At 36.5% G+C, this 15,706-nt stretch overlaps 1 pseudogene; it reads left to right on the top strand.

The window, feature by feature from the left end:
* Window positions 1-5,162: 5,162 nt before the first annotated feature.
* LOC102812958 lies at window positions 5,163-6,378 on the top strand (annotated as a pseudogene).
* The last annotated feature ends 9,328 nt before the right edge of the window (window positions 6,379-15,706 follow it).

The following is a 15,706-nucleotide window of genomic DNA, read 5'->3' as shown; positions in this document are numbered from 1 at the left end:
GGCTGTTGCTTCCATGTGTGTTGATTGTGGATCCAAGTAAAATAAAATCCTTGACAACGTCAATATTTCCTCTATTTACCATGTACATTCCACAGATAAATGTTTAAGCAAAGAAAATTAAAACTCTGAAAGTGTAGAATGGGAGACAAATGAGGCAATTGTTCTCTACTAATGTTTTTCTTTATTAATTGCAGGTTGATATATTTGAAAAATGATCAACAATAAAAATATACCTTAGTACATTTAATTTTAGTGTACATGTGAAGCAATAAGTGTTTGAATGTATGCAGCTTGAGAGTGGTGTTAAAATTTTCTATAGTCCTTGTGTGGTACTGTAGGATAAGTGTTTTTCAGAATCACAATTAACTAATCATGTAATCAATATTTATTGCATGTGGCCTAAGTAAGATTTCCAACCCTATCTGTTCAGCACTTTCTGTTAAATACAAAAGAGTGAATTGAGAAATTCATGCACAAATTATTTGGGCTCAGTTAACCAGTTTTATGATTATAATGTGACATAAACTCACATTACTTATTTTGATGTCAATAAAGTGATGTCCTAGGAATAAAAGAATCCTATTCAGATTCTTTTATATCAGTGGCATACGGCAATAGATGGGAGACAGGAACTTGAGTGGAATTTCTCTAAGCTCTTCTGTGTAGTTTTCAAGATGTTATCCAGATAAGGATCACATGGGGATGCATTTTGCTGATTACTGGACCAAAACATATGGAGTAGGACCCAGAGGTATGTATGTATTTTTAAACAGTTATCTGTAGTTCACTGAGTACAACCCTTAAGTACATAGGTATTCAATTTTGGGGAAAGAGACTACAAGAAAGATTAGAAAAATAAGTCAAAAAACTTTGAGAACTATAAATGCTAAGTTAATGCTAATTTATAACAATAATTTTTGATTCAATAAACATTTATTGAAAAAGACAAATATCTTCTAAGCATGGTGTAAGCACTGGGTATAAAACTAGGGATAAAACAGTGGTAAATTATCTATCTTGAGGACTCTAGAATGCCAATGGAAAGAGACCCACAGTGCATTATTAACATTATCAAAGAGAGAAACTTATAGCAAACATCTCACTTTGATTTGGAGTTTTCTTACTGAGAAAAGTAAATATTCATTGTAAAGAAGTTCCTGACTAGGATTGATACTTCTAGTAGTTTTTATTTCAACCAAACTTGAATCAAGGGGAGGCTTGCTGCACTTGAATTAAAAGACTTGGTGGGGTGAACAGTCAAAGATCATCTTGTGGCCTAATATGAGTTGATCTTAGTAAAAAGGGGAGGGCAAGGTTTAGTTAATCATATTAATATTAGTCAACTGTTGATCTACATTCTCCCTCATCTTCTTTTTATAAGCTCCAATTTATCTAACTTACTTTGACTCATTTGTTTTTTTCTGAAATCAGAATGGTTGTGTATTGTAGAGTTGGTTCCTACTCACAGCGACCCTGTACAGGGTTTCTGAGGCTGTAAATCTTTACGGGAGCAGAAAGCTTTCTCTTTCTTCCATGGAGCAGCTGGTAGTTTGGAAATGCTGACCTTGAGGTTAGCAGCCCAACTCACAACCACTATGTTACCAGTTGTGGTTGTTAAGTACCATCGAGTTGACTCCAACCCACAGTGACCCTGTGTAGGGTTTCCAAGGAACAGCTGGTGAGCTTGAACTGCTGACCTTGCAGTCTGGTGCAATAACCCACAGCGCCACACCAGGACTCCTTCAGAATTAGAACAGTCTCCCTATCTTGGAGATAATTGCTCAGAATAAACTTTATATCCAAATTTCACTGAGTTTTGATTATTCTTAACAACACAATGTGAAAACATTTAATAATTGTATTCTGGTATACAATTTACAATATTTCCTTCTCCACACCCCTGTTCATAGACCAAAATTCTCTAAGCCAAACTTAGATAATGCTAATTTATGCCAAATCAATAAGACCAATGTATCTCTTCAATTATGTCTCACACTCAGGAGTATATTGCCAACCTTCACAAATTATCTAGAAGCAACAGTCTTACCACATTTTTCTGCCATGTTTTTGTTTGTTTTTTTTTTTTTTTTAGAAACTTATTTCAGTTGTGAGAGTCTATTGCAGACATTTATTTTGGCTACTTGCAAATCTTGGTGTTAAAACAGCCTATATTGTCATAGTCATACTTTCTGTGTGGTTAACTGCCTTGATATGCAGCTTAGCACAATTTGAAAAGCTACCTGTTTTAATGATAAAGATAAGTTGTGTTTGTGAAAATATATGTGTTTGAATTCCTCACTTTTTCAAGGCACTGACATTTTCAAAAAAATTGACAAGTATTACAACAAATTTTATGGGAAAAGTATCTGAGGAACACTAGAAAGCAAAGTTTAAATCTATTTATTTATTGCAGATTTTCCTTCGGAGCTTTTAATTTGTGATTATGAATTATGATTATTCAAGAATTGATTAAATAAGCAGGTTGACATGCATTTATGCAGTCTTGTTCTCTGTAAGAACCCCCAAATTCTCAACAGGTTGTACTGGGCTAGCAGAAAGAGGTTTACTCCAAGTCAGAAACGAGAAACCTCCATAAAGCAAAATTCGCTGTTGATTAAATTTTCAGATGTTGTTTGATCACAAGTTTCTAATTACTCTGGTTTTACAAGGGACTGACCTTGAAACAAATTCTGTCTCCTGAGAAAGCACCAGGAAGGGGATTTACAAATACCTTCAGGGGTGACCTTGCCCTTTCCTGAATACTTTTAATTCTTAAAAACTGACTACCTTGTGATCTATGCACATACGTGATTCTTGACAAATGCTGAAATACTGTATCTAAAGGTCACTCAATGAAAAATCCATTACTTATATAGCTTTCTTTCACTAACCCCTGTTCAGAGTACCTTCTGATACATTTGGTATGATGCTACTTGATTTGAAACGTTATCTACTCATAGTAAATGTATTCAGTTACACTAATGTCTTTTGTTTCTCTTAATGTTTAGGTTTTTGAACCTTTTGAACCTTTCTTATTATGGATCATATGAAGTGACACAGAGCCCTGTTGGCATAATGGGTTATGTTTTCGACTGTTAGCCACAGGGTTTGTGGTTTGAATTCACTAGTTGCTCCACTGGAGAAAGATGTGTTGCGGACCGTGTAAGACTGGTCAGAGGTTCGAGGCCCTATAGGCCCGAGTATAACAGATCTAGCCACTTGGCAGTCAATAGCAAATTGTTTTTCATCTTAATATTCAGTTACATGCATTAATTTAATACATGGAGCTCTTGGTAATCCACAGATAACTGATATTTTCCTAAAGCCGAGACTAAAGGTTGCAAGGTTAAGCCTTTCTCCAAAGGATTAACTAAAAATAGCTACTTCTCGGTTCTTTGTTCTATAGACAAAAAATTCATCCTCATTAATCCTTTTCCAGGTGTAGCCCATTCACCTGGGCATCTAGAGTCCTCCTGCAGACCTGGCTCAGGAAGCCGAAACAGCGGGACTCCGCCCAAGCTTTTGTCCTTACCTCTCACCTTCCCCCACCTGAGCTCAGGGGCTATAGATATGTTAATTGGGTCTGAGAAACAAAGTTGCTGGCCTGGGATTAGAACCAGCGAAGTACGATGTAAAGTTACCTGAATGTCTGGAAAAGTACTGATGTTAGTTGTACTTTGCCTTGGTCCCTCTCAGCTTGGTGTGAAGCTCCTCCCCTAAATAAAACTGAGGCCCGGGCCTCCCCAGGTGTGCATTACGGGTTGGAAGGCATGCAGTAAAGATTGCAGTGCATTACGGGCTGGAGGGCATGTGGTAAAGACTGCAGGGCAGTGAGTTGCTGCCTGCAGAGGCCACGATGCCTATAGCCCCAAGTCTGCCCACCAGTGATGCATCCACCCTGGTTTCTGGGTGCCTCCTTGTCCCCCTCTTTCTGTCTGTCTGTGTATTCTTTTGCTATCCCTATCACCATGGGATCTCCCCTCCTCGTGAACCAAACACTCATGAACAACACAACTATGTTGAGGTCAGACCCCGATAAAGATGAGGCTTTCTCCACATGTAAAGATTTACAGCCTCAGAAACTATATAGGATCGCTATGAGTTAGAACCAACTAGATACACTCAAAAATGACAACATGCTATGAAACACTAAGAACACAGGTAAAAAAAGAATCTTATCTGTTAAAATAATCAAAATTCAAAAAGTTAGATATAATATTCATTCTGAGAAACTTTTCTATATGTATGTAGGGAGATCACCTCTCTCCTAAAAACTGGCTCAAAGTAGACTAGTTACAATTGTTAAACCTTTGAATTAGATAAAAAAAATAATATTGGATTATTCAATAATTTCATAAATAATTTACAAATTAGGGGGGTGACAGTTTCCTTTCACAATTTATAAAATGGAAAATAACGTTTTCAAAGATTGGATATTATATGTTGTTAAGTACCATTGAGTCGATTCTGACCCATAGTGACCCTCTATAGTATATTATATAGAAGCTATAAATATTTTTATTCTTTATGAATACAAATTTCCATAATGACCAAGTACCTAAAAGAAACTGAGTTAATATTAAAAAGTAGCTGCTAAAAATTTGGCCTTTCACCCATTTGCAGTCATTGGACCTCTTTAAATTTTAAAGATGAAAGTTAAATTAAGGAAGTTCAAAGTCTTTTTCATCAAATCACAAAGTAATGCTCTTATGGCTCTGTAGGGTAAACACTGGACTGCAAATGTCAGGATATGCTGTTCTGAACCTACTCCTTGGCACTTAACAACATTCACCATTTTTTAGCATGCAAATTTACAATATTACAAATTAAGTTTTGGTAGGAAAACCAAAAAAAAAATGCTTTTGCACTTTGGGTCAGGCTTTTTTATGGTTCATTTCTACTTTCATGGGGGAAATAAAACCAAAAACAACAGCACCTTAAAATCAAAATAAAATGCCTATTACTAATTTCCCCCCACATCAATTAAGTCTTTATGTTTCTTTCTACCTCTTTTCCTTCTCTTTCTCCCCATCTTTCTCTTTCTTTGAATTTTTCATTTCATTGGGTGTGAAATGTTAATCAGAAAACTTTGAGATGAATCTTAGTAACTTCAGTGCTTGCATTTCATATTAAAAGAGGGTTCATAGTCAGCTCTGCTCAGCATCTGGGGATGTTCGCAGCTCTTAGTGTCAGCCCAGCTTCTTTCAAGATGTCTGCTGTTCACAAAATTCTATGCAAGCTCAGCTTGGAGGGTGATCGTTTCACACACTCAGGTGCATATGATTCAAAGCGTACACCAATTTTGATGGTGAGTGAGAAGCTTTGGACATTGAATCAAGACCAAAAGTGGATGAAGTCTCCATCATCAACATTTTAACCAACCGTAGCAATGAACAGAGATAGGATATTGCCTTCACCTACCAGAGAAGGAACAAAAAGGAGTTTGCATCAGCCCTGAAGTCAGTCTTATCTGGCCACCCAGAGACAGTGATTTGGACCTATTGAAAACACCTTGTCAGTATGATGCTTCTGAGATGAAAGCCTCCGTGAAGGGTCTGGGGACTGATGAGAACTCCCTCATTGAAACTATCTGTTCGAGGACCAACCAGGAGCTGTAGGAAATTAGGAGAGTCCTACAAAGAAATGTACTGGTATGGCGCTGTGGGTTAATGCACCAGACTGCAAAGCCGTTTGAACTGTAAGGTCAGTGGTTCAAGCTCACCAGCTGCTCCTTGGAAACCCTATACAGGGTCGCGATGTGTTGGAACCAATTCGACAGCACTTAACAACAACAACAACAACAACAAAGTCATGTACAAGACTGACCTGGAGAAGGATTTTGTTTCAGACACATCTGACTTCCACAAGCTGATGGTTTCCCTTGCCAAGGGTAGAAGAATCAAAGATGGTTCTGTCAATGCTTATGAACTGATTGACTAAGATGCCCAGGATCTCTTTGATACTGGAGTGAAGAGGAAAGGAACTGATGTTCCCAAGTGGATTAGCATCATGACTGAGAGGAGTGTATGCCACCTTCAGAAATTATTTGAAAGGTGTAAGAGCTACAGTCCTTATGACATGTTGGAGAGCATCAAGAAGGAAACCAAAGGAGACTTAGAAAATGCTTTCCTGAACCTGGTCCAGTGCATCCAGAATAAGCTCCTGTACTTTGCTAACTGACTACATGACTTCATGAAGGACAATGGTACTCGCAAGAAGTTTCTGATTAGGACCATGGTCTGCAGTGAAGTGGACATGTTGAAAATTAGGTCTAAATTCAAGAAGAAGTACAGCAAGTCCCTGTACTACTGCATCCAGTAAGACACCAAGGGCGACTACCAGAAAGCACTGCTTTACCTGTGTGGTGGAGATGACTGAAGCCCAACACAGCAGGAACTCCCTCTCTGCTTCCAGCTAACAGTGTTAGAAAATCAGTTTGCAGTTAACAACCCCCGGACTCATCACTCCAAGGATACCTTTACAGTTGCCCACTGCCAGCCCCTCTTATTTCAGTGGCCTAAGTATTGCTAGGTTTTCCTGGAAAGTCTCTCCTTTCAGCCAAAGAAATGACCATTCCAAGGGGTTGGAAGGGAAATCGATGATGTGAAACATTTTGCATCTTGTGTACTGTGTCATAAACAGATAAATAAATAGAATTTTTATGGTCAAAAAAAAAAAAAAAAAGAGAGAGAGAGAGAGAATTCAATTTGGAATTAGTCTTTAGTCAAAGGAATTAAAATTCAGAATGTAGAACACCAAGTCCCTCTTTGGCAAATCTGTAATTAATACCTGGAATTTTTTCGAGTATATTGGAGGAAGCACACATCCAAGGAAATCAATTGCCAACAATGTATGCATAAAGATACGTTGGAAGCAATCATTGCTACAGATGAAGAATAGTTTCAATCATTGCTACAGATGAAGAATAGTTTTAAAATAAACTTAAAGGGCAAAAGCAAAGAAAAGATTCATTTCATTACCAACATGATTTATGATTTATGATACTTATGATTACAAAATAAAGGTATGACTCATGTAAAAAAATCTGTTGAACTTGGATTGGTCTGTATTTATACTAGAACTTGTTCTAGAAAAATTTACAAGTAATTACTATTTTAGAGCTTAAATTCTTGTGGAAGCTTGTGGCTTACAGTGAGAACCTTAATTCTATTTCTGAATTTTGACAAGTTCAAAGGCCATTTGAGTTCTTTAATGATCATTAAACCAGCCATGGAGTCTTAGTGTGGTACTGTGGGATACAACACTGGACAGCAAGGACAGTTTGAATAAGATTGGCAGTTCAAATTCAACATCTGCTACTTGGAACCCCTATACATGGTCGCTATGAGTCTGAACTGATCCCATGGCACTTAATAACAACAACATTGACAAACCAGCAATGTGTCTAATATGATAAAGTCTTCATGACTCATCATCAGCTCAACAGTAGTCAACAGCACATTACAAAGTTAGAATCGTATGTGGCAGGGGTAAAAAGAAAATTATTTCTATACAACATGTTTCTGTTATTGTTAAGTACCTTCGAGTTCTGGCTCATAATAACCCATTATAGGGTTTCCAAGACTATGTGTCTTTGTAGGAGAAGAAAATTTCATTTTTTTCTCATGTAGCATCTTATGGGTTCAAATTACCAAACTTTTGGTTCACAGTCCAGTCCAGTACTTACCATACAGAGCCATGAGTGCTACAAATTTTTAAGAATACTAGGAACACTAGAGAATGTGGTCAGTAACAAGAGAAATGAGAACATGCTGATAGTATATTATGAAATAAGGTAGGAAATGAAGGCATGAAGATGTGGAAATCTCCATATTAATTTACCACATAATCTCTGTGACAGTAACTGAAGTTGAATGCCTCTTCCCTTAACATTAATGCATGAACAAACATATTTTGCTACTCTTTTTAATATATATATATTTATTTTTATACACAGACAGGAACCCACTTTCATATAGCAGGATAGATAGACAGATAGGTCGAAAGCAAAAGCACAGATATATATGTAGAGAGAGAAAGGAGAATTACAACATAGAGTTTCTCAAACTTTATCTGCATCAGAATCACCTGGAGACATTCTTAAACAACAGATTTCTAGAAACCACCCCTTAAGTTTTTAATTAATTACGTATGTCTGGAGTATTGATCATTTTTAATTTGTAAGAAGTTCCCACATTTTTTAATGTTTCCAGACAGAGATTTACTGATAAAATCTATATCATATCTACAAAAAATGTCTAAACTTGCTAAAGAGTATTTCCTGAAGAAAAAAAAAATGTTGTCTATTCCATTACTTCTACTTACATTGAAAAAAAATCAAAATAATGCACTTAAAGGTTAAAACAAAGGATAATGTAGCCGATTAAATGTATAAAGAGCTCTGGAAGCACAGTGGTTATGAGTCAGGCTGCTAATCTCAAGGTCAGCAGTTTGAAACTCCCAGCAGTTCCGCAGGGGTAAGATGAGGCGTTCTGCTTCCATAAAGATTTATAGCCTTGCAAACCCTATACAGGGTTGCTATAAGTCAGAATCGACTCCTAGGCACATAGCCGCCACCAGTACCACTAAATGCATGGCATTCTTTCAACAAGGTTTCAATCAACTCTTTTTTTACCCTGGAAACTATAAGGTTAAGATTGGGTATTACTTTTATTGACCACAGGATCAAAGATTTAGTGAAAAATATTTTCTCTTGCATGAAGCCTACACTCATAAAAGTGGTTATTCATGATGGTGCTAATAACATTTTACATAATAATTTATCTACACTGTTATTTATAATTAATAAAAATGGAAATAAGCCAAATGAGAATAGAATAATAGAAAAATAAATTACTGAATGAATGTATGATGAAATACCATCGGATCAACAAATATTATCTCTAGGAGTTAAGGTGATTGGTAGTTTTTAATTTACTTGTATACGGCTCTGTAAACTGATGAATGTGATTAAATGTCTTGGATAAAGCATGAAGTATAAGGCAGTGTCCTCCTTAGATAGATAGTGTCTGCTCCCCACAGCTGTCTATACTCCATTCTCCCCTGCACATTCCCAATGCATTTTTCAATGTTTACCTCAATTTTGGACTGAAAACAATTATTTCAAAATTAAATTAAAAGCAATTGCAGAAAAATGGCAAGAAGAGTTGTACCTCACTCAATTGCCTAATATGAAGTGTTTATCATATAAAACACTAGACTTTGACATAGTAATAGAAAATCATTTGAAAAGTTACAATTTATGGTAATTTAATGCTGTCACTTATGATCCAAAATAGGCACATTAAATTGATCATGTAAATACCTGGCAAAAGTTACGTGCCATCTATTCAGTTCCAGTTCATAGCAACCCTGTATAGGGTTTCTGAGGAGGGGCTTGTGAGTTTGAATCACATACCTTGTGGTAAGCAATCCAATACTTATCCTACATTAACACACCAGGACCCTTTAAGCACTCTTGATTAAGAATAAAATGTTTTAACAGTTGTTGTTGTTGTTAAGTGCTGTTGAGTCATTTCTGACTCATAGAGACCACCTTGTGGTTCAAACCTTGCGATCTAGAGCTTATCCCACAAGGCCACATCAGGACAAAATAGTACATGAGTATAAAACTTTGAAATAGGATTTTTGGATATGTATTTCTTATCTAAAGTCCCTAATGTGACTCTTCGTGACTTCTAGACTCATCTTAGTTGTCATAGCTTTGATGGATCTGCACACGAGGTATAAGGAAATAAATGAGTTCCTATTAGCTGTGAACAAGTATCCTACTATATATAAAAAGTCACATTACTTTTACAGAATCATTCTCCCATAGTAATTTTCCATCCCTCAACAACATTAAAAGCAATTCATATGGAAAAATAGAGGTCACCTAATACGTGGAAGACATTATGACTATATCAGAAAATGTTCCATTAACTTGCACTAGGGACTAAACCTTTTTAAACCATTGATCCATAATAATATATACTTGCATAAACATATCATCACTCAGACCTAAGACAATACAACTAGAAAACTAATTTTTGTTTCATTTGGTAATTAAACCTAACAAAAAAATCTCAGTTTCATCTCAGTTCTTAGAATATTAACAAAACTAATCTTTACACTTTCAGCTCCATTAGTTTAATTTTTATATTCTTACATCTCAATGGAAAAACAGTGCTATTTTTTAAAAAATTACAAAACTGCCTATTCATCAGTGTTATAACAACGGATTTTTACATTAATATTGACTTACAGTGTTATTCATGCTGGTGATGGTAGCTGTGTGCCACGGAGACATTTCCAACTCATAGTAAGTCTATCTAGGGTTTCTGAGGCTATAAATCTTTACAGGAGTGGAAAGTCTCATCTTTCTACTGACGAGTAAACTGCTGACATGGCAGTTAGCAGCCCAACTTACAGTTCATTACAGTGTTATGCATAATAAAGAAAAATGGAAAAAAGTCAAAAGAAGAGACTAATGGGAAAATAAATTACTGGATAAATGCATGACGAAACACCATTGTTCTTGTTAAGTGTCATCCAGTTGGTTGTGGCTCATAGTGACACTGTATAGGGTTTCTAAGGAGCAGCTGGTGGGTTTGAACCATCAACCTTTCGATTCACACTGACTTTGCAGTCCAGTGCATTTTCTTGCATTGTCAATTAAAGTTATCTCTAGGAGTTAAGGTGATAGGTTGTTTTTCATTTACTTTGTATTACTTCTCTGCATTTTCCAACTTTTCTACAATCACTAAATAATATAATCAACACTATCAACATACTATTTTTATCTATAGTTACTTATTAATCTTATTCTTATTTTAATCAGTTTACTAATTGTAAGGGTCATTCATTACCCATTGCATAAAGTTAATTTGAAATCCAGATGGTGAACTTATATCTAGATAGAATATAAATAGTAAGTCATAATATCTCCAAGAAGCATACTAAACTTGTATGAGATAACAGTGAAAAGAAGTGACAAAAATATTTTTTCATAGTAACAAGATAATTAGAATTCTTATTCAAAACCTGTTCTCTTGCCAACTTAGGCAATGTTCCAATATCATAATGCTTCCAAACTATATAATATTGTAAAATTTTCATTTAACAAATCTAAAATGTATTCTAAAACTAAGTTGGTTCAGAACATGTTTCCTATGATACAATCTCATAAGAATTTCTTAATTTCTAGTTTGTAGCACCTAGAAATGCTGGATAATTAACACAAGAATAAATCTGGGCACTGTGTTTAAATAGGTTCAGCCCTGGTGACACTGTAGGATAAGCACTGGATAGCTAATTACAAGGTTGGCAGTTAAAACCATCAGCCATTCTGCAGGAGAAAGATGTTACTTTCTGTTCCCGTAAAGACTTCAGAAAACCTATACAGGGTGGCTACGAATTGTAATTGACTCAAAGGCAGTGGGAGGAGGAACAATGTTCAGATTCTAGTCTATACATAACAATAAATCTTGGTTTAATTAAAAACCAAAATCAAGCATTCCTTAAAAAAAAACCTGGTCCATCACTAAAGCATTTATCTTATTTATCCTGTTATAGGATATTTGGTCAAATTAGTCCCTAAGGAAGATTGTTATTTTTGTTTATAGATGCAGTCAAGGGACATTTTAAAGAATGTGTTCATCTCCATTAACCCCATGGGTGTGAGCCAACTTTGATAGTGGCATAATATGGTTTATCCTAGTTTCAAATCATTCTGTACTCTATTTTCCCTTAACAAATTAGTTTTAAGGACATTGCATCCAATTTATATAACAGTTATTATATTATAATCTATATAATAAAAGTATTTGAAGGCTTTATGATTTTTTAATCATATCCTTGAGTGGTACAAACACATAACAGTTTGGCTGCTAATGGAAAGGTTGGAGGTTCCATTCAACCCAGAGGTTCCATGGTAGAAAGGCCTGGACATCTACTTCTTAAAAGTAAGCCACTGAGTAGTATCAAATCTGTCTAGGCGGGGCTGATGAAAGGAAATGCAGCTGGGTCTCCTGTGGTACAATAGTGAATAATTGTTATCAGGACTGATTGTGAGGGGTGGAAATGTAAAGGTAGATGTTTTGTAGCAAGGAGGGGAGTGATTGACTTTGCAGTCTAGGAGTGGAGGTCTCTGGGACCATTAAGGAAAAAGATCAGAGAGTGGGACCCTACCCAGAGAAGCAGTGATGCCCAAGATGGCGGCAGAGACGATGACGTGGAAAGATGGAGCAGCTGGGAACTTTAGACCCAAAGAGGGAGAGGGGCTGTGTGCTGACGACCAGGGGACAGGCTTGTAGGGTATATCCTTTGGTTGGTTGATGATGCGTGGAGGGGAATATAACCATGGCAATGAAACGATATACGATAGGATAAATGTAAAACTAATGTTCTCCCATGTAAACTATCACATAATTCACAATAAAACATTAAAAAAAAAATCCACTGAAAACCCTATAGGACACAATTATACTCCAACACAAAGGGTATCCATGGATCTACTTAAAGGCAATTGTCAATTCCAGCTCATAGTGACCTCACAATTTCTGCTATGCTTGAACCTTTGCTGCTGCCACTGTGCCAATTCTTCTCATTGGGTGTCTCCCTCTGTTTTGCTGATCCTCCACTTTATCAAGCACTGTATCTTTCTCCAGGGACTGGTCCAAAATATGGGAGACAATGTTTCACCATCCTGGTTTCTAAGAAACATTGTGGATGTACTTCTTCCAACACAATTTGGTTGTTCTTCTGGCAGTCCATGTTGTTGTTGTTGGTAAGTGCTGCTGAGTCAGTTCTGACCCATAGAAACCCTGTATAGGGCTTCTGAGCAGTCCATAGTGCCTTTAAATATTTTTCTCCAATGCCATAACTCAAATGCATCAATTCTTCTGTGGTCTTCCTTTTTGTACATATAATGTACTAATTTAGGAAAAATATGTCAGGAAAAATGTCAGACTTTTCACAGATACTATTGATTTTTTCCTTTCCACATAAGTAGTCTATTTGATTCCTGAGTATTCTACCTGGCAAGGTCCACATGTATACACAGTGTTTATGAAGATGAAAAAATATAATGCCAATGAATAGTTTACTGATCTTCAAAAACTCTATCATGCAATCTCCAGCATCATTTTATCATCAAGGCCATAGTTTCCAAACAATGACAGTTCTTAAGCATTGAGCTGCTAAATGCAAAGGTGGCAGTTTGTACCCAACAGTTGTTCCACAGGAGAAAGATGAGGCTGTGTGCTGTTGTAAAGTTTTATATCATTGAAATCCTACTCTGTCCTGTATAGTTAGTACGGCTTGGAAGAGACTTGATAGCAGTGAGTGGTGGTATAGGTACTTCTTCTGTTTCCAATTTCACATTCCAATCACCAGTAAATATCTATACAGACAGATAACACATTTGATCCTTTCAGACTTAAGAAGTTGGTAAAAATCTTCAATATCTTCATCTTTGGCATTAGTTGTTGTTGGCATTAGTGGCTGGTACAGAAGTTTGAATAATAGTGATATTAACTGGTCTTCCTTATGTTGTTGTTGTTGTCAGGTGCCATCGAGTCGGAACCGACTCATAGCGACCCCATGCACAGCAGAACGAAACAATGGCCGATCCTGGGCCAACCTCACTACCGCTGCCACACTTGAGTCCATCAATGATGCCACCTGGCCAATCCATCTCGTTACAGGTCTTCCTCTTTTTCTCTGACCCTCCACCTTACCCAGCATGACATCCTTCTCCAACGATTGTTTCCTCTGGACAATATGTCCAAAGTATGAGAGACGAAGCTTAGCCATCCTGGCCTCCAAGGAGCACTCTGGCTGCACTTCTTCCAAAACAGATCTATTGGTTCTTTTGGCAGGCCATGGCACTTTCAGTATTCTCCTCCAACACCACAACTCAAAGGCATCAATTCTTCTACGATCTTCCTTATTCACTGTCCAGCTTTCGCATCCATATGAGGCTATTGAAAACACCATGGCCTGGGTCAGGCGCACCCTAGTCCTCAAGCTGACATCTCTGCTCTTCAATACTTTCAAAAGTTCCTGTGCAGCAGATTTGCCCAGTGCAATACGTCATCTGATCTCTTGACTGCTGCTTCCAAGAGTGTTGATAGTTGATCCAAGAAGAATGAAGTCCTTGACAACTTCAATCTTTTCTCCATTGATAAGAATGTTGTTTATTGGTCCAGTGATGAGGATTTTTGTTTTCTTGACATTGAGATGTAATCCATATCAAAGACTGTGCTCTTTGATCTTCATAAGTAAATGTTTCAAGTCCTCTTCACTTTCAGTGATCAAGGTTGTATCATCTGCATATCGCAGGTTGTTAATGAGTCTTCCTCCAATCCTGATGCCACGTTTTTCTTCATAAAATATTATCTTGTCACTGACAGAGTTCTACTTCAAGATGTATCATAAAATGCTCTTTTTGTCAATGAGTGTGACGCTGTTACTCTTCACTATGTCATCCCTTGCATCCTGATTATTAATGGGTGTTTGCATCAGTGTCTTCTCATTTTGAGTCACACCAGATGTTTCCCAGCACTATTCTGAGTTCCTCCCAAATGGAGGCATTTATCTTCTAGCACTATATCAGATAGTGGTTCTCTGCTTATCAGAAGGTTGTCGTTGTCTAATTTGTTTTAGAAGTAGATTGCCAAATCATTTTTCCTAGTCTATTTTAGACCCCAAATGCCACTGAAATCTGTCTACCATGGGTGAAACATTGGTGGCATAGCTTCCAGCATTGCAGCACAATGCAAGACACCACAATATGACATAGTGACAGATGACTAGTGTATCTTACAATGAAGACTCGCATTTAGCTTATTAGAGAATTAACTATAACCTATAAAACCAGGAAAAAATATAACTGAACATAAGTTTATGTGTTGGACATAGCATTTGTGAAACTAACACTAACATCAAAAGAAATAATTTTAAAAAGTCAATTAGTAGACTGATCTTATATGAAACAAAGTTTACTTTAATCAAAAGTTAATACATAAAAACAAAATTTTAAATGCACCATACACAGAAGTCATTTATTTTAAAAATTTTAAGCAAATAGAATCAAGCCAATATAAACTGAAGAAATTTTAATGATGAATACACAAATGAAAAAAGAAATCTCTAAAATAATATGAAGACAATAGAATAAATGCATATCAAAACAAAAGTGAAATGCATATTGTATCATTCACATAAAATACAAACAAACATTTGTTTGTTTGTTTTTTAGGTGATGTTGACTTGGTCCCCACTCATAATGACCTTATGTACAACAGAACCAAACACTACTGCTGTCCAGTCCTGCACCATCCACACAATTCCTGCTCCACTTGAGCTCACTGTTATTTTCACTGTATCAATCCATCTCTTTGTGTTCTTCCATTTTTCATTGATCTTCCACTTCACCAAGCATAATATCCTTCCCCAGGCACTAGTCCTTCCTGCACATCTCACTTCTAAGGAGCATTCTGGCTGTACTTCTTCTAAGACAGATTTGTTTGTTCTTTGGAAGTTCATGGTCTTTCAATACTTTGAACAACACCATAATTCAAATTGTTTCCAATTTTCACAAAAATATAAGACAATTGAAAATACCATGGCTTGGGTCAGGTGAACCTTAGTCCTCAAGCTGACACCTTTGCTCTTTAACATTCTGAAATCTTTTGCAGCAGAT

This window comes from Chrysochloris asiatica, unplaced genomic scaffold (assembly GCF_000296735.1).
Source record: "Chrysochloris asiatica unplaced genomic scaffold, ChrAsi1.0 scaffold00008, whole genome shotgun sequence".
NCBI lineage: Eukaryota > Metazoa > Chordata > Mammalia > Afrosoricida > Chrysochloridae > Chrysochloris > Chrysochloris asiatica.
The sequence above is the reverse complement of the archived record's forward strand: the minus strand, read 5'-3'. Positions and strand labels throughout refer to the sequence as shown.